Source organism: Silene latifolia, chromosome 9 (assembly GCF_048544455.1).
Source record: "Silene latifolia isolate original U9 population chromosome 9, ASM4854445v1, whole genome shotgun sequence".
Lineage (NCBI taxonomy): Eukaryota > Viridiplantae > Streptophyta > Magnoliopsida > Caryophyllales > Caryophyllaceae > Silene > Silene latifolia.
The window spans coordinates 197,933,406-197,958,830 of record NC_133534.1 but is presented as its reverse complement, the minus strand read 5'-3'; the positions used below and the strand labels follow the sequence as shown (position 1 = coordinate 197,958,830).

General features: G+C 36.3%; 1 long non-coding RNA gene across 3 annotated transcripts; it reads left to right on the top strand.

Moving 5' to 3' along the window:
• Positions 1–21,541: 21,541 nt before the first annotated feature.
• On the top strand, positions 21,542–25,216 carry LOC141600347 (uncharacterized). 3 transcript variants are annotated; one of them, XR_012524293.1, is made up of 8 exons: positions 21,542–21,617; positions 21,780–21,837; positions 22,066–22,146; positions 22,564–22,653; positions 22,751–22,830; positions 22,954–23,902; positions 24,005–24,055; positions 24,975–25,216. It is a non-coding gene; the product is annotated as an uncharacterized LOC141600347 (long non-coding RNA). The 3 variants fall into 3 exon arrangements; XR_012524294.1 differs by having other exon boundaries at positions 22,572–22,653; positions 22,954–24,055; XR_012524292.1 differs by having other exon boundaries at positions 22,954–24,055.
• The last annotated feature ends 209 nt before the right edge of the window (positions 25,217–25,425 follow it).

Here is a 25,425-nt window from a genome sequence, read left to right as displayed (position 1 = left end):
AGCTTTCACGACCAATCTCCCGAACCCACAACAAAATTAATCAACGACAAAAATCGAATAAACAGGGGGACGACTTTAGCGTAAAGATACAAGCGGGAAAACCGCTCTGAGGGACCATTAAATCCGTCCCAAAACAGAGAGCACGGGCAGTAAAACGGAGGGCAAAACCCGGGTGAGCAGCTAGCAAATGCACGATTTAAGACGACAAACAAAAGACGAATTCGAGATGAAAAGAGTACGACTAGAACAAGGGTAACACCATTAATTTTCTGCCATAAACGAGCCCAGAAAACCAGTAAGGAAAGCATACGGATTATTCGAAATGACAACAGGCAACACTCGTGTCTCGGAGATGACAAAACCATGACAAATATGCCATGGGAACAACTAATAACCAACTAAATTGACCACAAGATTGACACAATTAACCCCACACATGAGAAAACACATAAAGATTAAAACTTTAAGACGAAGGAGTATAAAAACCGAGTTGAAGGGATGGAATATCTACTCATTGTCGAGTAACCTATCACCGTTACCTTAAACGTTCCTTATTCTTCGAATAAATAGTCCCAAAAGCTTCAATAAACCACAGGGTTCTCGAAACCTTCGTCATGGAGCAAGAAAACGAAAGAGATTGAGGCAAAACCAAAACTTTATAAGATGGTTCAAAAACGAAAGTCGTACAAGATCGCAACTTTCTTACCTTAAAAGAATGAGGAAGGAACGAGGAAGCTAATGGTATAAAAATGTTGGAATTTGGTTGAGAAACAGAGATGAAATCAGGGTTGGAAGGTCGACGGAAATGGCGTGTGTATTGTTCTGTTGTTTGTTGTTGTTGCTGCGTGAAAATGAAGAAGAAGAGGGAAAGAGGGGTAGGGACACGGTAGGTGTAGCAATTAGGATTATATAATAATAACAATAATATAAATATAAATATATATATATATATATATATATAATAATAATAATAATAATAATAATAATAATAATAATAATAATAATAATAATAATAATAATAATAATAATAATAATAATAATAATAATAATAATAATAATAATAATAATAATAATAATAATAATAATAATAATAATAATAATAATAATAATAATAATAATAATAATAATAATAAGAATAATAATAATAATAATAATAATAATAATAATAATAATAATAATAATAATAATAATAATAATAATAATAATAATAATAATAATAATAATAATAATAATATAGAAATATTGTTTGTAAGGTGAGGGTATGAGTGGATAATTATTAGACTAGTTAGGTGAAAAAGGTAAGTGGTGTGTTGTCGATATAGGATAGGTCGAGAAAAGATTAGTCTCACAAGTGGGAATGTGACGCTCTACAGCTAAACGGAAAGATGTCTCGAGTCTATATTAACTTGAGATGGAAACTAATATTATTATTGTCACTATTATTGTTATCCAACCAAAAATATGTATACATTTATTCGTATATAAATTATGCCTCAATAATATAATTTAATAATACGTATTTTTATAAAAATGAGCTTTTATATAATACGTTTATAAAAATCGTGTTTGACATAAAATTAATTAAATTGAATAATTTAAAAATATAAAATAAAGTAATCAAACGGTTTAATAAATTTTAAATGTTAAAATGGGAGATTCGCGGGTGTTACAATCACCCCATCTTTTAAAAAGTTTCGTCCTCGAAACTAGAAAATAGAAATGAAAGGTTATATAAAATAAAACTGAACTTTGGAATCGGTAACTAAAACATTTAAAAGGTTACTTATCGTAAGAATTAAATTCCTTCGAAAGTTTCAAATAAAATTTTCCGACAGAACCAGATTGAAAGGTAAATCATTGGCATAAATTAAAAATCAATATACTTTCAAAAACATTAACGAAGAGTTTTCAAAAGTATAAGTCTCATTCATGGAACGAAATTGCTCTTGTCGTGCACACAAGAACGCTAACTTTCCAAGTCAAAGACAATTTAAAAAAAAAAATCACTCGCCGACAGGCGTAGGACAAGTTATTAAACGTCTCTAATAACGAGTTCTAACATCCGATCAACGTCAAAATCAAAAGAAAAAGATAATCTACACAAATTTTCTTTTGCAAAAGCCGAAATATAAGTGAAGGTTTCACCTTTAAACTCAAAAGGGAGTTAAATTCCTGAAAATATAGTATTAAACTTTGACAAAGAAATCATAAACAGATCAAAGTTAATAGAAATTGGATAAAATTTAAAGAAATCTCGGGTTTAGCAATTAAAGTCATGATAAAGAAGTCTATACTCAAAGAACAAATATGGAACTAAATCAAATTTTCATTTTCAAACCTTTAAAATAGGTAAGGTTTTGCAAAAGTAACATCAACTTTTAACAACGAAACAAAACTGGTAGCTTGAAGAGTTAGAAATTGAATAAAAAGGAAAGTAACTTCGACATCATAGATACAAGTATGCTAAGAGGATTCAACTTACCTAATTAAAAGAGCTGTGATGAACTTACTAGGGATAAGAATTCAAGTCAAACCAATGAGAATGTCAAGGGTAAAGTTTTATAGGTCACTAGCATCAAACTCAAGGGAGGAGCAAGATGAAGCGAGGAAAGAGAGGTATGAACGGCAACACTTATGGTCAAAGAAGAAAGGGAATTAGACAACAAGAAAATGCCAGGTACTCAAACCTCAAACCTCAAACAACAACATCATCCTAAACGATTCCGAAAACTTTCTAACAACAAAACTTATAATCGCAACACTCCTAAGGATTTCCTCAAAACACTCATGTTACTTCATCCTAATATATTCCCTGAAACACGGTACTCCACTATAGTGTGATCTCATCACTCCAAATCCTCAAATATCCACAAACAACTTCTACAAGATCAAAGTCAAAGTTTCCAACAAAGCTATATTCATATCCAACTGGTGTCATCTATAAATTTCCCAAAATGGTAAAATCCTCAATCAAGGGTCCTAATCTCAAGTTCTAAATTCCCAGAAAAGGTTCCTCAAATATTCCACAAGGTTCTCATATCCAAAGCGACTACGAAAGCCAATCACAAACTCGACTTACTTAGTCAATCCTACATCCACAAATCCACCATTCAATTTCATCCATTTTAAGTCGAGTTCTAAGCACTAGCATCCCAAGACACGTCTCACTAAACTTCCCAAGCCTTTCTAATCCCAAACATAAACAACAAAGCCAAGTTCTATAACCTTAGCAACAAAAGCAACTCACACTCGTTAACACAAATAACTCCACTAAACAACCACACTCACTTTATCAAGGATCTAGGTATAAGAATCACTAAGTATGTCTCATCACACTTCCTAAGCCTTAACATCACAACCTCTCAAAACCAGGATCAAGGGTCAGACACAAACAATCTCCTCAAAAGTCGAATTTTCCAACCAAGGTCAACATTCCTAAAAAAAAAGAGTACTATAAAAAACGCGTTAAGGGAGGATAAGCAAGGAACAAAGGACAAGTTAGGAGGGTACAAGAGTAACGTTCAAGGAAAGAGAAAAGAGAGTTTAGAAGAAGAATAAGAACCAAGAGATAAAGAATAAGGCAAGGTACACAAAGAATGAGAAACATCTTCGAGGAAGTAAAAGCATTCTTCAAAGGTAAACAAATCTTCAGTCCTCGGCAGTAGGCACCAAATCTTGTTCCTCATGTAGGTAAGCTCACGGTCATTGATCCAAGGGCACAACAATTATTAATTGACAATCAAAAAACATGTTAGAACCTAACAAAGAGCAAGCACACTACATACTACCACCTTAGGTCCTTAAGTCTACCCATCTCTCATTCGTTATTCAAGGTCAAGTTCACGTTTAAATTTAGGGTACACGTGTGTGCGTCGGGAGCAACATAGGCTCTGATACCAACTGTGACACCCCGCGATAATGCGGAAAATATAACTAATAAATTAAAGCGGAAAATTATGATATTTTAAAAACTTTTTATTACTAGTTAAAGATCAAAACGCGGGTGCCAAAATGAGATGAAACAAATACAACAATAGACAAACTTAGTTTATTACAACCCAAGTCTAGAAAGCGGGGAAAAGATATCCCACGAATAAACAAACAAAGGGTTTCTAAACTAGAAAACTAAGGTCCAAGGGTTTAGTTCTCGCTAACCCACACGTCTTCCCCACGTAAGCATCTCCACCACCTGTCATTCATGTAAACATGAACGCCGCAGTCAGTGGGGAGTATCTCAAGGTTCTCCCAGCCACAATATGTCGAAACACAGATAAACAAGAACATATTAGAACATCATGAATATAACTATTTGATGCAAGCACTCAGACATGAGACTAACATTCAAAACATACGTAGTCAATCGTAGATAAGGCATATGATACATCCAACTTTGAGAACCAAATAACATACAATACATGAATTGGGACTACTAACATCACATAATAAGCAAAGCATCCGACTCAGAGGCTACCCTTAAAGCATGTCCGAGACACAAGTCTTTAAGTACCTTGGCTCAGCGGTTACCTTTAAAACATGTCCAAGGCACGACCTCTAAAGTATCTGGCTTAGCGGTTACCTTTAAAACATGTCCAAATAATACAAACAAGTGGCCGACTCAGAGGTTACCTTTAAAACATGTCCGAGGCACAACATATAAAGTATCTGGCTCAGCGGTTACCTTTAAAACATGTCGAAATACTACAAACAAGTGTCCGACTCAGAGGTTACCTTTAAAACATGTCCGAGACACAACATATAAAGTATCTGGCTCAGCGGTTACCTTTAAAACATGTCCAAATACTACAAACAAGTACCCGACTCAGAGGTTACCTTTAAAACAAGTCCGAGGTACAACAAACAAGTATCTGGCTCAGCGGTTACCTTTAAAACATGTCCAAATACAACAAATAAGTGCCCGACTCAGAGGTTACCTTTAAAACATGTCCGAGGCACAACAAACAAGTATCTGGCTCAGCGGTTACCTTTAAAACATGGCCAAATACAACAAACAAGCACAACAAATAAGCACATAGAACGGGATTATTAATGTCACATTCATACTTATGGCTTGCATCTCACCATAAGTACGGATGGGAACATCAATCCCGATGACCTTATCGTAACTAGAGGGCCTATGGCTCACCCCTAGTATCCGATAGGACTGTGGCTCAGGGACGGGATGATTAATGTCACATTCATACTTATGGCCTGCATAGACATGAGTACGGATGGGAACATCACTCCCGATGAATCATATCGCAACTAGAGGGCCTCTGGCTCACCCCTAGTATCCGATAGGAGCAAGACTCAGGGACGGGATGATTAATGTCACATTCATACTTATGGCCTGCATCACCATAAGTACGGATGGGAACATCACTCCCGAAGTTCATACCGCAATTAGAGGGCCTCAGGCTGACCCCTAGTATCCGGTAGAACCAAGACTCTCACAACCGAACAATACTAGATATTATCTAGAGTACGACCCACTAAAAGTAACTACTTATAATAAATATCTCATACTTGTATTATATCAATAAATAATCCATTTCATAATTTAACACGCTGGTTAAATAAAATAGAACAAGTGATAATTAATCATTTACATTACATGAAATATACGGGATAAAATGTGACCAAGTCCAAGTGACTCATTTATGAGCCCAATAAACAAATTATAAGGAGTCCAACAATTAAATCACATTAAGCCCAACAAACAAGATATGTTAGACCCAACTTAATAATCATGTAAAATCCAAACATATAATCATGTGAGACCCAACAATTTGATCATGTAAGAGAAATATATATACAAGGAATGATATTCGACGGATTATGCTATAAAATTCGAGACGGGAATTTAAACGATTCACACATACCAAATTTGGCGCCGAAAGTACTCATAATATGAGTGTAGCCCAATGACAACAAATCAAGCCCAACAAGTAGAATATAGTGAGCCCAAAGAATATAAGAGAGTGAGCCCAACAACTATTCACTAAATATCATTCCAACGCCCATTAATATTTGCAAACTTTGTGACCATCATCATCAACATACTGTTACTTGGCTACAACCAAATAAATTCCCACTAACCAAATAGTTGATCTAACTTTTACAATTTCCATTATCTAAACAAACGATCCACTACTACAAGATTAATTAATCAATGATCAATGATGTAAAACAACCCCTCCTGCTTTCACGACCAAGCTTTCACGACCAATCTCCCCAACCCACAACAAAATTAATCAACGGCAAAAAACGATTAAACAGGGGGACGACTTTAGCGTAAATATACATGCGTAAAAACCGCTCTGAGGGACCATTAAATCCGTCCCAAAACAGAGAGCACGAGCAGTAAAACGGAGGGCAAAACCCGGGTGAGCAGCTAGCAAATGCACGATTTCAGACGACAAACAAAAGACGAATTCGAGATGAAAAGAGTACGACTAGAACAAGGGTAACGCCATTAATTTTCTGCCATAAACGAGCCTAGAAAACCAGCAAGGAAAGCATACGGATTATTCGAAATGACAACAGGCAACACTCGTGTCTCGGAGATGACAAAACCGTGACAAATATGCCATGGGAACAACTAATAACCAACTAAATTGACCACAAGCTTGACACAATTAACCCCACACATGAGAAAACACATAAAGATTAAAACTTTAAGACGAAGGAGTATAAAAACCGAGTTGAAGGGATGGAATATCGACTCATTGTCGAGTAACCTATCACCGTTACCTTAAACGTTCCTTATTCTTCGAATAAATGGTCCCAAAAGCTTCAATCTACCACAGGGTCTTCGAAACCTTCGTCATGGAGGAAGAAAACGAAAGAGATTGAGGCAAAACCGAAACTTTATAAGATGGGTCAAAAACGAAAGTCGTACAAGATCGCAACTTTCTTACCTTAAAAGAATGAGGAAGGAACGAGGAAGCTAATGGTATAAAAATGATGGAATTTGGTTGAGAAACGGAGATGAAATCTGGGTTGGAAGGTCAACGGAAATGGCGTGTGTATGGTTCTGTTGTTTGTTGTTGTTGTTGCGTGAAAATGAAGAAGAAGAGGGAAAGAGGGGTAGGGACACGGTAGGTGTAGCAATTTGGATTATATAATAATAACAATAACAATAATATATATATATATATATATTAATAATAATAATAAACATTTTATTTTCTTTTAATGAAAGCTGCGCGCATCTTATAATAATAATAATAATAATAATAATAATAATATTAATAATAATAATAATAATATAGAAATGTTGTTTGTAGGGTAAGGGTATGAGTGGATAATTATTAGACTAGTTAGGTGAAAAAGGTAAGTGGTGTATTGTCGATATAGGACAGGTTGAGAAAAGATTAGTCTCACAAGTGGGAATGTGACGTTCTACAGTTAAACAGAAAGATGTCTCGAGTCTATATTAAGTTGAGATGGAAACTAATATTATTACTGTCACTATTATTGTTGTCCGACAAAAAATATGTATACATTTATTCTTATATAAATAATGCCTCAAGAATATAATTTAATAATACGTATTTTTATAAAAATGAGCTTTTATATAATACGTTTATAAAAATCGTGTTTGACATAAAATTAATTAAATTGAATAATTCAAAAATATAAAATAAAGTAATCAAACGGTTTAATAAATTTTAAATGTTAAAATGGGAAATTCGCGGGTGTTACAATAATGGTGTTTTATTTATCAATTAAATAAAACATCCACTATCCTATAAACCCCTCCATTTTTTGATCCACTTATAAAATGGACTTCCATTTTATTTTGTCAATTTGTCATTTGTCACAAAATATGTCACATATAGCATGTAACATGGTATTAATTAATTTAATGCATATTTATCAAATAAATATCATTATATATATTAATTAAATTACATATAACAAATTGTCTAGTAATTCACAATTACATGGTATAAAATGGGACATGTTAATATAATTCACAACATTTTGTAATTATAATTAATCATTCGTTCATATCTCATTTGTTTCATAAACAATAATGAATTTTAGTAATAAAATATTTTAATTACTAAAATAAATCTTATTTAATCAAATTACAATAAGTTATAAATATTCTCACTCACAAGTGAATTGTTCAAATTTAAGGAATTGATTAACTTGTATCGATATACAATTAATCAACTTATCTATTAAGGGAATTGTCCTATAGGTGTGACCTTAAGGGATCAACTGATCACCACCGTCAAACGACAGTAATGTCAAACTCTAGTTAGCCAATCATTACTGATTAATTTTGATCAGTTGACTATATAATTGAATCATCCCTTACGTATTCTTAATTTGAGATTTAAACATGTGATCGCACTATTGTTGAGGACACATAGTCCAACAATCTCCCACTTGGCCAAGACAAGTGTGCGTCACCAATTCTCTTGTCTTATTACAATCTCCCACTCAATGCAATATGTGTTGCAGGTCGTACTTGCATTCGATCATATCTTGAGTGGTTTCCTCGATCAGGAGAGTAACTGTCAGAACGGAACTATCTATCATAGATACCTTCCGAGCGTGGTCACGCATTTTTAGTTCACTACTCCTCGAGTGGCCCTGAGATTTCAAACAACCCGGACAAGGGGGTGGACAATTCCTATCGCACTATTCCCTTCGTATAGCCACAGTGCATCATGACCCAAAATATACTCATTTGACTTTGGTTACGACAGTCGTAGAGTATAAATCAAAGCCAATCAGAAACTTGTGCCAACTTGGGTGAATAGTCTATGGTCAAAAGAATTGAGTCATAAGAATACTATAGTAGCTCTCGCTACGACCAGGCTTTATGAATTTCCAGAACTCTATAAGCGGTCACTGCCCGACAGAGTGTCTCATACAGTCTGTCTATGTGATCGACTGGTCATCTCATATGACCCTATGGCACTTGAACTTGCCATCAATCGCATCTCACTCTAGTCACTTCGAGACGTCACCTCCTATAAGTAACTAGGGGCGAATACTATGTTAATCCAGTTCACTTTAATAGGGTTCAAAATCGTCTAAACAACCTATTTGGACATAAAAAGGTAATAAATAAATGAGTTTGCATAAAGAAAGTCAAACGATAAATGCGATTATCATATATAAACCAAAAACAAAGTTTTTTTTTTTCATTTCATATCTTATAATCTAATACAAACTTGGTATGCGTTTCAGACCCATGGAAATAACATATTGGTCATGCTTAGCCTGCGATAAAGGCTTGGTTAAAGGATCAGCAATGTTATCATCCGTCCTAACCTTACAAATCGCTATTTCCTTCCTTTCAATGAAATCTCTAATTACATGAAATTTTCTAAGTACGTGTCTTGACTTGTTACTAGACATGGGCTCTTTAGCTTGAAAGATAGCCCCACTACTATCATAGAAGATCGTGATAGGATATTTGGCGGTATGAACTATCCTTACCCCTCCAAAAATTGCCTAATCCACATGGCTTCTTTGGCAGCTTCAGATGCTTCAATGTACTCAGCCTCAGTCGTAGAATCTGCAATGACCGACTCTTTGAAGCTCCTCCAGCTAACCGCTCCACCATTAATCATGAAAACAAAGCCAGCCTGGGATTTCAAATCATACCTATCAGTTTGAAAGCGCGAGTCAGTGTAACCCTTCAGACTTAGCTCGGAATCTCCTCCAAACACCAAGAATGAATCTTTAGTTCTTCTCATGTAATTAAGGATATTCATGTCGGCTATCCAGTGACTCTCACCTGGATTGGCTTGATATCTAATTGTCATGCTCAAAGCATACGATACGTCAGAACGAGTGCATATCATGGCATACATGATTGATCCAACGACGAAAATATAAGGGATCAATTTCATGCGTTCAACATCTTCAGGTTCTGTGGGTGACTGAGACTTGCTCAATGTAACCCCACTACCCATTAGAATAAAACCTCTCTTGGAGTTGTCCACGTTAAAACGTCAAAGAATCTTATCAATATAAGACTCTTGATTTAGTGCCAATATCCTCTTAGATCTATCTCTATAGATCTGGATGCCCAATATGCGTTGTGCCTCTCCAAAATATTTCATTTGGAAATGTTTCCCTAGCCACCCCTTAACAGAGGTAAGCATTGGTATATCATTGCCAATGAAAAGTATGTCGTCTACATACAAGATTAGAAAGATGACTTTGCTCCCACTAAACTTCATGTATAAACATGGTTCTTCGATACTTCGAGTGAAACCATTCTATTTAATTACATGATCAAAACGATGATTCCAACTTCTCGATGCTTGCTTAAGACCATAGATGGATATCTTAAGTTTGCATACCATGTTAGGATTTTTAGGATGCACAAAACCCTCAGGTTGTGTCATATAAACTTCCTCCTCTAAATACCCATTTAAGAAGGCGGTTTTGACATCCATTTGCCAAATTTCATAATCATGAAATGCGGCAATTGATAACATAATCTAAATTGATCTAAGCATGGCTACGGGGGCAAAGGTTTCGTCATAGTGTAAACCATGAAGTTGAGTGTAACCTTTCGCAACTAGCCTCGCTTTGTAGACATCATCATGCCCTTCTATACAATTCTTTACCTTAAAGATCCATTTGCAATGAAGGGGTCTCACACCTTTAGGCAAATCAACCAAGTCCTATACTTGGTTCTCATGCATAGATTTTATTTCGGATTGCATGGCCTCTTGCCATAAAGTTGAATTAGGACTAGAAATTGCAGCTTTGTAGGTTGCGGGTTTGTCACTTTCCAAAAGTAAGACGTCCAATTCATCGTCCAACTCGATGATGCCCACGTATTGATCGGGTTGGCGATTAACCCTACCTGACCTCCTAGGTTCGGAAGGAACAATAATTTGATTAGATAATGAAGGAACATCTTCTTGAACCTCTTCTCCAGTTTGTGGTTCTTGAACTTCGTCAAGTTCAAATTTTCTCCCACTCTGTCTTCTAGAAATGTAATCCAATTCTAGAAAGACAACCTCATAAGCCACAAACACTTTGTTCTCATGACGGTTGTAGAAGTAATATCCATGAGTGTTCTTTGGATAACCTACAAAGTAACACATGCCAGATTTGGGTGCTAGCTTATCGGTAGATTTATTCTTGACATAAGCATTATCACAACCCAAAATTTTAATATATGACAAGTTTGGTACTTTTTCCTTCCATATCTCATATGAAGTCTTATCTGCAGCTTTGGTTGGACATTGGTTTAAAGATTTTATGGCCGTTAGAATTGCAAAACCCCAAAACGAATCTGGTAGATCCATTTGACTCATCATAGATCGAACCATATCTAGTAGGGTTCGATTCCTCCTTTCGGCAACACCATTGAGTTGAGGTGTGCCCGGTGGAGAGAATTGTGATACAATACCACAATCTTTTAAGTGAGAATCAAATTCATTGCTAAGATATTCTCCACCACGATCGGATCGTAGTGCTTTAATCTTCTTGTTCAATTGGTTCTCTACTTTCTTTTGAAATTCTTTAAATTTCTCAAATGCTTCACTCTGATATTTGATTAAGTAAACATACCCATATCTACCTTATTCATCGGTAAAAGTGACGAAGTAGTCAAAATTTCCCCTAACGGTGATACTCATTGGACCACATACATCGGTGTAAATTAGTCCCAACAAATCACTTGCTCGTGTCCCTTTACCACTAAAGGGAGCACGAATCATTTTGCCAAGGAGACAAGATTCACATATTCCATATGATTGAAAATCAAATGGTCCAATAATTCCAGTCGACACTAGCCTTTTGATGCGTTTCTCATTTATGTGACCTAATCGACAATACCAAATGTATGATTCAATCAGATCACCTGTTTTGAGTCTTTTAGATTGTATGTTGTAGATATCTTTGCTTGAGTTAAGACTTTCAAGAACATAAATGCCATTAATTGAAGTGCCTTGGCCTATGGCCAAGTTATTCCTAGAAATTTCACAACAATTATTCTAAATAGCAAAAAACAAATCCTTCCATGCCTAACATGGCAACGGAAACGACGTTCTTCGATAAAGAAGGTACAAAATAACAATTATGTAAGTACAACTCAAAGCCATTAGCTAAAACAAGTACATAAGTCCCTCTTGAAGTGGCGGCTACCCTAGCTCCATTTCCTAGTCGGAGATCTACATCGCCCTTGTTTAGCTTTTCCGCGTTTCTAAGCCCCTGTAAATGATTACAAAGGTGAGAACCACAACCGGTATCCAATACCCACGTTGAGGTGGAAGTATAATTTATATCAATAACAAAGATTTCGGAAGAAATATTACCAAGTGGAATGTCAAGTCTATCATTTATATATCCCAAAAAGATGGGGCAATTCCTCACCCAATGGCCCATGCCATGACAATAAAGGCGTACATTATTGGTAGTCCCACTAGCCAATAAATCACTATGGTTTGGATTAGTCCTCTTACTTCTCTTCCTCTTCTTGAACTTTCTCTTCTTAATGTCAAACCTTTTGCAAAAGCTCCCACTAGCCTTCTCATTTCTCCTTGCTTCCAAAGACAAGGATCCCATGGTGTTAGTGAGGTTGTCTTCACAAGACTTATTCACTAAGTTGCTAGTTGTGATAGGAGGTGACGAAGTAGTAATGAAGTTAATACTACCATCGGAACCAATGCCAAAATAAATTTCTCTAGTCGTATCAAGTTTGTTTAGAGAGCAAATTTCGTCGAACGATTTGTGACATGACTCAATAGTGATCGGTGTTAATGAGTTGGATGAATCCATTGCGAAAAAGATAACTACAAAACGGATATGAAGGAAATTAATTAACATTTATCGTTATAATACTTGTAAATATTAGTACAAGTATAGCATTTATATAGTGACCTCTACCCAACTATAATAAATGATTCCGAGATCCAAAATTCATATTAACTTGGATGTGAGCCAACGGGCCCTCTACACCTTTACTGATATAACTTGGTGGGTTAACCCTCTTAACCGATTCTACAATTAGAACTCTCGGTCGATAAATTTACGTTAGGTTCATCTTTAGCACGAACCTATTGCGGCTATGGTCGCAAAATACCTTCGTTGAGATCAACCAAACTTTTGAAGTGTAATAACTGTTTATTACCCCACTTACCCAACGTCAATAGAAGCACCCCAAAAAATCGTACTGTACCCCTTATGAAATTGAGATTCATGGGCTCCTACTATTTAGTAAGGCTAAGTCTCAATCTTTTAAAAGTAAAGGTCTTGTCAATTTATTATCTATCAATTTTAAGTGAGCTAAAAGTCGAATTATCGATAATTATAATTGACACGGTCGAAGACTCGATATGATATGCATGTGTTGTTATGGCGATTTGGCAATGCATGCAACATATTAAAAGAGATGCAAAACAAAATAAAATTCCTATTACGGCCTTCCTAAAATAGAAAATCAAATAATCTATTACAAATTCGGAAACCAACTCCTTTGGTCCCTTGAATCTTCAAGTGACATGCCTCCCAAGAACACCGTCTTTGTCGGAACGCCATTCCGAATGACACCGTCTTGAAGGTGAAGGAAATGAAATTCATATACATATTAACATACTCATATATGTCATAATAAATTTGTTATAAAATTAAATACGGATTTTATGCATGCAAACAATATAACAAAGAGAAGAAATCATGTTCTTACAATGAGTATTTCGGTTTTATTGGGCACAAAAGAAATCTCCTTTTCTTTTGTTCTTGAGCTTTCCTTATGGATGAACCAAGATCCAAGTGTAGGATCTCTCCCTAAGCTTTATACCCAAGGCTTTCTCTTAATTTAATTAATATTACAAATACTAGTATAATATTAATCTTGTGAAAAATTTGAACCAAAAATGTTTGGTTTTAAGCTCTCAAAACCGGTTGAGAGAAGAGAAGAGGAAGAGAGATTATTTTGTCTCACTAAAATAATTTTATGATAAGAATGAATTATCTTTTTTTTCACACACTACTCCATATAGTGAATAATAGAAAAATAAGAAAAAGAACCCTTGTTCTTTTCTATGTAGAACCGGGTAGGGTGAAGGGAATTGGCCTATGCATGGCCTTTGTGCTCTTACACAAAAGGCACTAGGTATGCATGCCTAAATTAGAGTAATTATCATTATGCTTACCACTAACTTAAACAAACACAATATTTGTTTAAACAACTTCCCATTTTCGGCACATATGATAATATGAGATCCATATTATTTTTGTCAAATGTCAATATGTCACATGTCATATGTGACATAAATTTGTTATGTAATTTTTAACATGTTAAAAATCAACGTATTAATAAAAATACGTCACATACAAAAATCGACTTAGTAATTTCATAATTACTTGTGCCAAAATATTTTACCAATTTATAAATCGTATTTATAATAATTCATTCAAATTTAATTGTTTCTGTAAACAATAATTTCATCCGAGTAATGATACAATTCGATTACTCAGACCGTATCTCATTTAATCACATTTCAATTTGATACGTAAATTTTACTTCCAAAATCGTCCGTCAATTTTTCAAGTAATTTAATTAACTCGTAACATTATACGATTAATTAAATGATCAATTAAGAGTGTTTCCCTATAGGTATGACCTAGGGGGTCAACTGATCACCACCGTCGCACGACAGTAATGTCAAACTCTAGTCATCCAATCATTACCGATATATGTTGACCAGTTGACAGTATAAATACTTCCCAATTGTATTCTTTAAAATGAGATTTAATAATGATATTTAAATCATGTGATCGCACTATTGTTGAGGACACTTTTCCCAACAATCTCCCACTTGTCCTCGACAAGTGTGCGTCACCAATTCTCTTGTCCTATTACTATCTCCCACTCAATGCAAGGTGTCTTTCAGGTCGTACTTGCAAGTGATCATATCGAGAGTGGTTTCCTCGATCTGGAGAATAACTGATTGACCGGACTTATCTATCATAGATACTTTCCGAGCGTGGCCACGCATTTCCAGTTCATTACTCCTCGAGTGGCCCTGAGATATTGTTATAACCCTGACTAGGGGTGGACAATTCCTATCGCACTCATTCCCTTCGACTAGCCACTGCCATCATAACCCAAATTATGCCCATTTGACCCCATTTACGAAGGTCGTAGTAACACAAATCAAAGTTAATCTGAAACTGTGCCATCTTAGGCGAATAGTCTTTAGTCAAAAGAATCGACTCATTCGAATACTATAGCAGCTCGCCACGACCAGGCTATATAAATTTGCCAGAACTCTATAAGCGGTCATAAGGCCCGACAAAATGTTCCTAACAATCTGCCTATGTGATCGACTAGTCATCTCACATGACTCTATGGCACTTGAACTTGCCATCAATCGCCTCACACTCTAGTCACTTCGAGACGTCACCTCATACAAGTGACTATGGGCAAATACTATGTTAATCCGCGTTCACTTTAACGGGGTTCAATTGTCTCTACAACCCGTTTGGATGTAACAAAGTATAAATTAAAGATAAAAGACAAATGTGATTATGAACATGAACAAAAACAACACTTTTATTTCATTTCAAAATCTAACAAAAACTTGGTACACGTTTAAGTCCCATGGACGTAACATGTCCATCATGCTTAGCCTGCGATAAAGGCTTGGTGAGCGGATCGGCTATGTTGTCATCCGTCCCAACCTTACAAATCGCAATTTCCTTTCTTTCAATGAAATCTCTTATTACATGATACTTTCTAAGTACATGTCTAGATCTATTACTAGACTTTGGCTCCTTAGCTTGGAAGATCGTCCCACTATTATCACAATAGAGAGTGATGGGATCATTGGCGGTAGGTACTACTTTTAGACCTTCCATGAATTGCTTGATCCACATATCTTCCTTGGCAGCTTCTGATGCTGCTATGTACTCAGCCTCCGTTGTCGAATCCGCGGTTACAGCTTCCTTGAAGCTTCTCCAGCTAACGACACCGCCATTGAGCATAAACACGAAACCAGCTTGTGATTTCATGTCGTCTCTATCTGTTTGAAAACTTGAGTCCGTGTATCCATTAACACGCAACTTAGTGTCTCCTCCAAACACAAGGATAGAGTCCTTAGTTATTCTCAAGTACTTAAGGATGTTCTTGACAGCAATCCAGTGACTCTCACCTGGATTTCCTTGATATCTACTCGTCATGCTCAAGGCATACGAGACATCAGGATGTGTGCATATCATGGCATACATGATTGATCCAACAGCGGAAGCGTAAGGGATCAACTTCATGCGTTCAACATCATGGGGTTCGGAGGGACATTGAGTCTTGCTCAATATCGTCCCGGTTACCATTGGTACCAAACCCCTTTTGGATTTGTCCATGCTGAAGCGTCGAAGAATCTTATCAACATAAGACTCTTGACTTAGTGCCAATATCCTCTTGGATCTATCTCTATAGATTCGGATACCTAATATGCGTTGTGCCTCTCCTAAATCCTTCATTTGGAAGTGGTTACCTAACCACTTCTTAACAGAAGACAACATTGGAATATCATTTCCAATGAGTAGTATGTCATCGACATACAAAATTAGGAACACAACATTGCTCCCACTGAATTTCATGCATAAACATGGTTCCTCAATACTTCGAGTGAAACCATTTTCCTTTATTACATGATTGAAACGATGATTCCAACTTCTAGATGCTTGCTTAAGACCATAAATGGATCTCTTAAGCTTGCATACTTTGTTAGGATTTTTAGGATCAACAAAACCTTCGGGTTATATCATGTACACCTCCTCTTCTAAATGCCCATTTAGAAAAGCGGTTTTGACATCCATTTGCCATATTTCATAGTCATGAAATGCGGCAATCGCTAACAAAATCCGTATGGATCTTAGCATGGCTACGGGGGCGAAGGTCTCATCATAATGGAGACCTTGGACTTGGGTAAATCCTTTTGCCACTAGCCTAGCTTTGTAGACATCGTCATGTCCTTCTATGCCATTCTTGATTTTGAATATCCATTTGCATTGAAGGGGTCTTGCCCCTTTAGGCAAATCTACCAAGTCCCAAACTTGGTTTTCAAGCATAGAATCCATTTCGGACTTCATGGCTTCAAGCCATAAGGTGGAATTAGGACTAGAGATTGCGGCCTTGTAGGTGGCGGGTTCGTCACTTTCCATAAGCAACACATCGAGTGTTCCATCTTCCTCGATAAGTCCCACATATCGATCGGGATGGCGAATTGCTCGACCCGTTCTTCTTAGTGGAGGAGGTACAACCGCGTTAGACGACGAAGGAACTTCTTCTTGCGTCTCTACCTCGGTTTGTGGCTCTTGAACTTCGTCAAGTTCAAAATTTCTCCCACTCTATCTTTTAGAAATAAAGTCTCTTTCTAAGAAGACAGCCTCGCAAGACACAAACACTTTATTATCTTGAGGTTTATAGAAGTAGTATCCTTGAGAACTCAAGGGGTAACCTACAAAGGTGCATTTTTCGGATCTTGGGGCAAGCTTGTTGTCATTCTTGGTCTTGACATAAGCATCACATCCCCAAATTTTCATGTAGGATAGATTAGGAACTCTTCCTTTCCACATCTCAAATGGAGTTTTTCCGGTGGCCTTAGTGGGACTATTATTCAAAGATATAATTGCGGTATGAATCGCAAATCCCCAAAACGAGTTTGGTAAATCGGTTTGACTCATCATTGATCGAACCATATCAAGTTGGGTTCGATTTCTCCTTTCGGCAACACCATTGAGTTGTGGTGTTCCGGGTGGAGAAAATTGTGATATAATACCACAACCTTTCAAGTGTGAATCGAATTCAAGGCTAAGATATTCTCCACCACGATCGGAACGTAGTGCTTTTATCTTTTTGTCCAATTGGTTCTCTACTTGGTTTTGAAATTCCTTGAATTTCTCAAACGCTTCACTCTTATGTCTCATTAAATAGACATACCCATGTCTACTCAAGTCGTCGGTGAAGGTTATAAAGTAGTCATAATTTCCACGAGCGGTGATAGTCATTGGTCCACATACATCGGTGTGTATGAGTCCCAATAGCTCACTAGCTCGTGTCCCTTTACCACTAAAAGGATTACGAGTCATCTTGCCAAGTAGGCAATATTCGCATGTACCATATGATTGATAATCAAATGGTGTAATCACATTAGTCGAAATTAATCTTTTGATGCGATTCTCGTTTATGTGACCTAATCGACAATGCCAAATGAACGCTTCACTTGGGTCACTTGTTTTGAGTTTCTTTGATTGAATGTTATAAATATCATTTGTCGGATTTGAGGTCTCTAAAATTTATATGCCATTGATTGAGGAAGCTTGGCCTATAATCAAGTCGTTCCTAGAAATAGAGCAACGATTGTTCTTAATGACAAAACAAAAACCGTCCATGTCTAGCATGGCGATTGAAATAATGTTTTTAGAGAGCGTAGGCACATAAAAACAATTATGTAAATACAACTCAAATCCGTTTGGAAAAGCTAGAACATAAGTTCCTTTGGATTCGGCCACTACCCGAGCTCCATTTCCAAGGCGTAGATCCACATCTCCCTTGCTAAGCCTCTCCACATCTCTTAAACCCTGTAAATGATTACAAAGGTGAGAACCACAACCGGTATCTAGTACCCATGTCGTAGTGGAAGTATAATTTATATCAATAACATAAATTTCATTAGGAATTTTACCTTTCGGAGTGATGATTCCTTCCCTTATATTTCGCAAATATACGGGACAATTCCTAAGCCAATGTCCCATGCCATAGCAATAATGGCACTCATCATTAACTTGCTTGAAGTTTTCGATTTTCTTTCCCTTCTTCTTGAACCTCTTGCCCTTTGAAGCAAGAACTTGATTGCTAGAGTTCCCACTAGCTTTGGCATCTTTATCTTCCAGAGACAAAGACCCTATAGCTTGCATGAGGTAGTCTTCCTGAGACGGACTCACACGAGGTCTAGTAGTAGTGGGTGGTTTAGAAGAGGTGATGAAGTTAAGGTTTCCATCCGAACCTATCCCGAAATGAAGTTCTCTAGTTGTATCGAAATCATTGTTGGAGCAAATGTCGTCAAGAACGTTGTGATATGACTCAATAGTTATCGGTGCGGTAGCATTTGGTGGATTCATTGTAAAGAACTACAAATATGGAGGAAAAGGAAAAATTAACACTTGTCCTTTTTAAATCATACTTGCAAATTAACAAGATATGAACATTTAAATAGTGACCTCTACCCAACTATTATAAATGATTCCAAGACCCAAATTCATATCAACTTAGGCACGGGATAGCCGATGAAACCCTTATTAATATAACTCGGTGGATTAACGTTTAATCGATTCTACTTTTAGAACTCTTGGTCGATAAAATTACTCTAATGATTTTCTATAGCCCAAAACACATCGACAAGGGCACGGTGGGGCCGATACATCCCTTATCAAATACTTTTGTTGAGTTCAATCCAAATTTCGAATAAATGTGTCCATGATCCAAATCCATATCAATTTGGGCACGGGATGGCCGATGAAACCCTCATCAACACGAATTCGGTGGATAAACATTCATCACCCACTTCCCCTACGTAACAAGGTTTGTACCCCGGGATGGCCGAGTGCACTCCCTCGCGAAATAGGTTTTCATGGTTTCTACTATTTGGTAAGGCTATGTCTCAATTAATTGTTTTAGCGAGAGGTCATGTCAATTTATTATCTATCATGTTTTAAGTGAACTAAAGCGGTGAACTACGATAATTTTAATTGACACGGTCGAAAAACTCGATAAGACTATGCATGTTTAGTTATGGCGATTTAGCGATGCATGTGACATAAAATAAGATGCAAGCATAAAGATTGTAACACCCCCATACTCCAAGTGCCTTACCAGGACCACTCAGGTATGAAGACATCACCATCTCGGTCGCCCGAGGTATGATAATCAAATAGACAAAACGGAAACAACATTTATTATAAATAGTTTAATGATAAATACAATCCTTGAAACCAAACTGAAAGTACAATACATCAATCCAAACTATCTGTTCTCAACTGAAATGTAAATAAAGCTAAACTACAGCGGAAGACTCTATCGTCATGTCGTGGCCATCCCAGCTATTCCCGTACTCATCTCTATACCTGCTCAATATCTGCTCACCATCCCCGAATGGATCACCGCAGGTTTTACAAAACAACACCGGGTCGATACTAATCACACAATCAATATAAACGGCAATAACAAGACAACATACAAACAACTATCACACACACCACCACCAACTCCCATCATCTCAACACCGATCGTCCACTTTGGACCAGCCCGCCATGGGGGACCGCAGCCGTTCCCACCTAAGCCCCGCTCATCGTACGAGCGATAACCCTGTCCATTAATGTGCACATCCCCTTTCGTGGCGGGTTCCACGAAGGGCGAAACTAGGGCGTGACACTACTACAAAAATTGATGTAATGCAACATTTCATCTGCAACACTTAGTTTTTTATGTTGCATTTTAGTTAATCATGCAACACTTTATTCAAAAATGTTGCTTTTATTGATATAGGGCATCACTTTAAGAGAAGTGTTGCATTGTATTGTTATAAATGCAACGTTTTGACGCAAATGTTGCATTTTGTCGCAACACTTTAAGCAACAATAGCAACATTCACTACTACAAAAAGCGTTATGGACATCACTTTATAAACATCAGAGTTTTAGAAACCTGATGTACAAAATAATAGACATCAGAGATCTAAAAAAACTGATGTCTATATAATCACTAGTAGAAAAAACACATATTGCGTCAGTCGATTTACGTTGATTCTACAAAAACTGACGCAAAAAGTACTTACTTTTGGCGGGAATACAATTTCGCCCTATAGTCAAGTTTTTTGCATCAGTTCGTGGAAGGAAGTAACGTATAAAATGCGTCAGTTCTCAGAAAAACCGATGTATTTTATCAAATACATCAGTTATGTTACTAAACCGACTTATTTAATATTACGTTTTTGCGTCAAGTGTAGCTGAAACCGATGCAAATACAACCATTTACATATTAAGTCATCAACGCGACACAGGAGTCCCTTTCCCAATCATTCCTTCGAACAAAAATTAACACTCCCTTTCCTCCATTCCCTCATTCAATCGACACCACACCACAACACCGTCCCATCGCCGACCCGCCGACGACTCGCCGCCGACCCCAGTGTCGCCGTCGCACTCTCTTATACTCATCTAATTCCTAATTTGATATTGGTATAATTTTTACTTGATTTTTTTGTTATAAGTTCTTTTATTAGGGTTTATTATTGTTGTTTACTAAAAATTTTGTGTAGTAATTGATTTGTTAGTATGAATTTTTATGTAAATCGAGAATTGTTTTAGGGTTAGGGTTAGGTGAAATTTGGGGTTTTCTATTTTGATTAGTTGGTTTGGGTTGGTTAATTTCTGTTACATTAATGTTGTTTGTGATTAGCTTGGCAGCTTCAAGGCTTCAAGGAATTGATATGGTTTCTTTTCGATACCATATCAACTATCCCTTCAACTAGTGGGCGAGAATACTTCGATAACATCCATGCTTATGGCCTTTTTAATATGCTCCGGCTTTGGCGTCTTCGAAGAGTTAGTCAGATGTTCTCCAGGTAACTTCATCGACTTTATTTTATAATCCGTAATTATTTTCATATTACATTTGAAAAGCTATAGTCGTAGTAATAATTTTATGCTCCCTTTGGAAAGAAAGAAAGAAAGAAGGAAATGGACTTTGAGTATGTTATCAACTAATTTTATTTGGACATTGACAGATTGGAGAAAGATCGCAAATTTAGCTACTTTTGGATCAGATGTTGTAAGCTAGTGTTTGTGAGTACTCGAGTTTTCGAGCAATTTGTTCTTTTCAAATTTCAGATAAAGAGTTTACTGTGGAAATGTTGCAAACTGAGCTTGATTATTATATGAATGTAGTGACCCTTTTCGCGGTTCATTGTGTTGGCTGCTTTTGCTACTACCTGGCAGCCCATTACCTAGACCCGACAAAGACATGGATTGCTTGGAATTAATGTAATTTCTACTAATCTCTATTGTTTGTAGGCATGAAGACGTGATCTGCCCCTGCCGGAGCTTCAAGGGATGCCTCATTTCTTCCTCTTTCCCATTCTCTTAGTTTTTAAGGTTTGATTCTAGTTCAATTTTTAATGTTAATTGTTGTTGTTTAAGGTTTAATTTGTTCTTGTCTACTTAAATTACCACTTATTAGTTGTTATTATGCTTAGTAGTTTATTTTTTGATGTTAAGTTTAGATCTAAGTAACTTAGGGTTTGTAACTTTTGGGAATTCTCGAGCTGTTTCTAATGGTGACATGAGTTTTAATCAAGGTTGTTAGTTGAGCTCAAACTCATTTCGCTTCTCCCTCTTCTATCTGTCCTCTTTCTTATCTGCCTCTCTCTATTAAACCTTTAAAATCTGAATCACTTATGTACTTTGTGTAAGTTCTTATATGTTAGGTTTTGTCTTATGACTTCCTCTTTACTTCGATTTTATGCTAGTTTTTTCAATCATATGTTCATGTTATTCAATTGTGTTGATAAGGGCGTCAGATTTTGCGGGCATCTGAAGGAATGGTGGATAATGGGCGAGAAATGGTCCAATGAGTCATGGAATTTTGATTATACTGTTTGGGTAAGAGTAACATCGTCTTTATGAGGCTCGCGTTCTTATTTTTATTCTATTTTCAAAATGAGTGTCAAATTTGTTTACTAATCGTACACTCAAACAGATGACGTGTTTAATCGAGAACAAGGCTCTTGAGCTCAAGATAGCTCTAAAACAAGGGCATCAAATACAAGTCCATTGAAGGTTTGTTGGTTCTTACTTATTTAAGTTACTACTTTTTTATTCTTTGAGCCACTAGTAATTGGGTATATGTCTTTTCATGTTATTATACTCTCCCTCCTACAATTTCCCTTTTTAATGCTGCAGCTTTACTGAGATTTGTGCTATGGGAGGGAAAATGACAAGTATAAAAACCGAAATGATTCAAGTGGCTGGAAGCATCCGCCTGTAGATGAGGCAAGGATTATTAAAGTTCTATTGTTAACCGAGCTTAAATCAATTTGGGACTTGGACTTTGTTGTTGTATATTCTTTCGTCCCAATCATTTGGTTACCTACTGGCTACCGGCTCACAATGAATAAAAAAGCTTAAACAATTGATTGAAACGGAGGGAGTACTTGTTTTGCTGTCTTACTGAACATGCCTGGTAACTGAACATGCCTGAACATGCCTGGTAAACAAGCTTAAACAATATATTTAATATACATCGGTTCAACTTAAAAACTGATGTCCATTTTAAATAACATCGGAGGGAGTACTTGTCTTGCTGTCTTACTGAACATTCGATTATTTTCGACAACTCTAAGTTTTGGTCAGTGCTTATTGTCGGTACTTCTTGTGAAAAGTATAAGGTGAGTTCCTATCCCGTATATCTTATTTAGTTAGGTTCTATATTGAATTAGCTGACTATACTGCTATCTTTGGACTTTCCCATCTCACATGCTCTTCTACTATACTGATTTTTGTCGACTATGTTTGTTGTAAATGTGTGCATTCACTAGCATCGGTTATAGTCTGATTTATTCCAATTTTCACATTCATCTTAGTGGTCCTTTTAAGGTGGGTTCTCAGCTTTTTTTTTTCAAATTTATACATCAATTTTTCATCCATAAGTTCAGTTTTGGTCTTTTGGATGCTAATGCTGAGTGAGTGGTTTCACTTTTATGCTTCTCTAGTTACCTTTGAGTTCGGATTCTTTGCGTGTATAACAGTTTATACTAATGGTTGTATACTGTAAAACATGTAGGTGGGACATTCTAAAACTTTTAATTTCATAAGTGAGAAGAAACTTGTTGCATTGCCTGGGCAAAAGAAGGTCTGCAAATAAATACTCGTACACTTTCTCTCCCTGATAAAAGTCGAATATCCGAGTTTTTGGTTTATACTAGTATCTGTATATATGTGCTTCTTTTTGCAGTGCTTCAAAGGGAATTGGGTCATGAAATCCATGTGTGTCGCCTATAGTAAGGTATTTGCTCTATAAAATATAGATCAACCATAACCCTTTAATTTCATTGTTATTCTTACTATTGAGCCACTGTTCTTCTATTTTAACTTTTTACTTGGGACAATTGTGAATTTGTACATTAGAGAGCTATGATTAGTAAACATGAAATGGAGACATTTTTATTTCTACTTCCATTTCCAATAACTAACGCTGCTGTTTAATCCATGCTTAAGTATATGATTCGTGCTTATTTAAATATTCCGCGATCCTCAAATCTAATGGAGATATACATTCCTCAGCTTGCCCACAAAAGTAGCATCTATCCTCAATATCCATGTCATACTTGATCAGTTTATCATTTGTCATTCGTATTCAGAGGTTCTAGTGCATATTGTCATCCCATAAACTGATTTTTGGCACAACTAACCCACCCATTCCAGGCACTGTTGTACCAGGTCACCTATGCTGGTGCATGCTTGTGTACCTCTGAACCATTCAAACCATTGATAAACCTTATTAGTAGCATGAGGCAGAGTAGGTAGTTAGAGTAAATTCTGTAGGTAGATAGAGTAGTCAATAGGGCTGCTATGATTGGAACTTATGATGCAGAATTATTAGAGTAAGGCAGGTTAGTATGCTTATCCTGTGAAGGTAGAAAAATGGCCTGGCTATCGAGAACAGAGACCGAGACCAGGGTCTCTGAGTCTTTGGTGTGATTATTATGGCTCGACAAGCCTACCTTTGCAGATCAAACTCAAACGTTTCACATAGGCTACACCTTGTGTACAATCACGTACTCTATTTTCTGCACGTCCTAGTTAATTAGTTGTTCTATAATGCATTATTTATTATTTCGTGATAATTAAGTGTGACGTATCATCTATGCCTATTGAGCCTTTGAATCCTCAAATCTAATAATGTTCTATTTTTTATGTTACAGGTTGCATTTGAGGTATTAACAATGATGACGGGTTGATTTTTTGTCCGGTTGGCAACATATATATGCTCACAATACAAGAATGAAGACTTATAATTAGTAGCTTTCAAATAGTCGTTAAGAATTATTATTTGTTCTATTTTAAACATTTGTTATATTTGTTTTAGTTAAATAATTGAACATTTGCGATCGAAGTTCTACTTTTGATCCTTTTTTGAAATGTAATTGACATATATTTTTGAGAATGAATCAATTGAATGCACAATTAGAGAGAATTACAATTGTTGCGTGCCTTACAAGTCCTTATGTCGTTGCACTTTATTAAGTGTTGTTTTTGAATAAATTAGTGTTGCATTTGTTTATTATAAGTGTTGTTTTGGGACGTAACCAGTGTTGCGTTTCCAAAATAAAAATGTTGCATTAATTTGATATAAGTGTTGCTTATCAACATGAA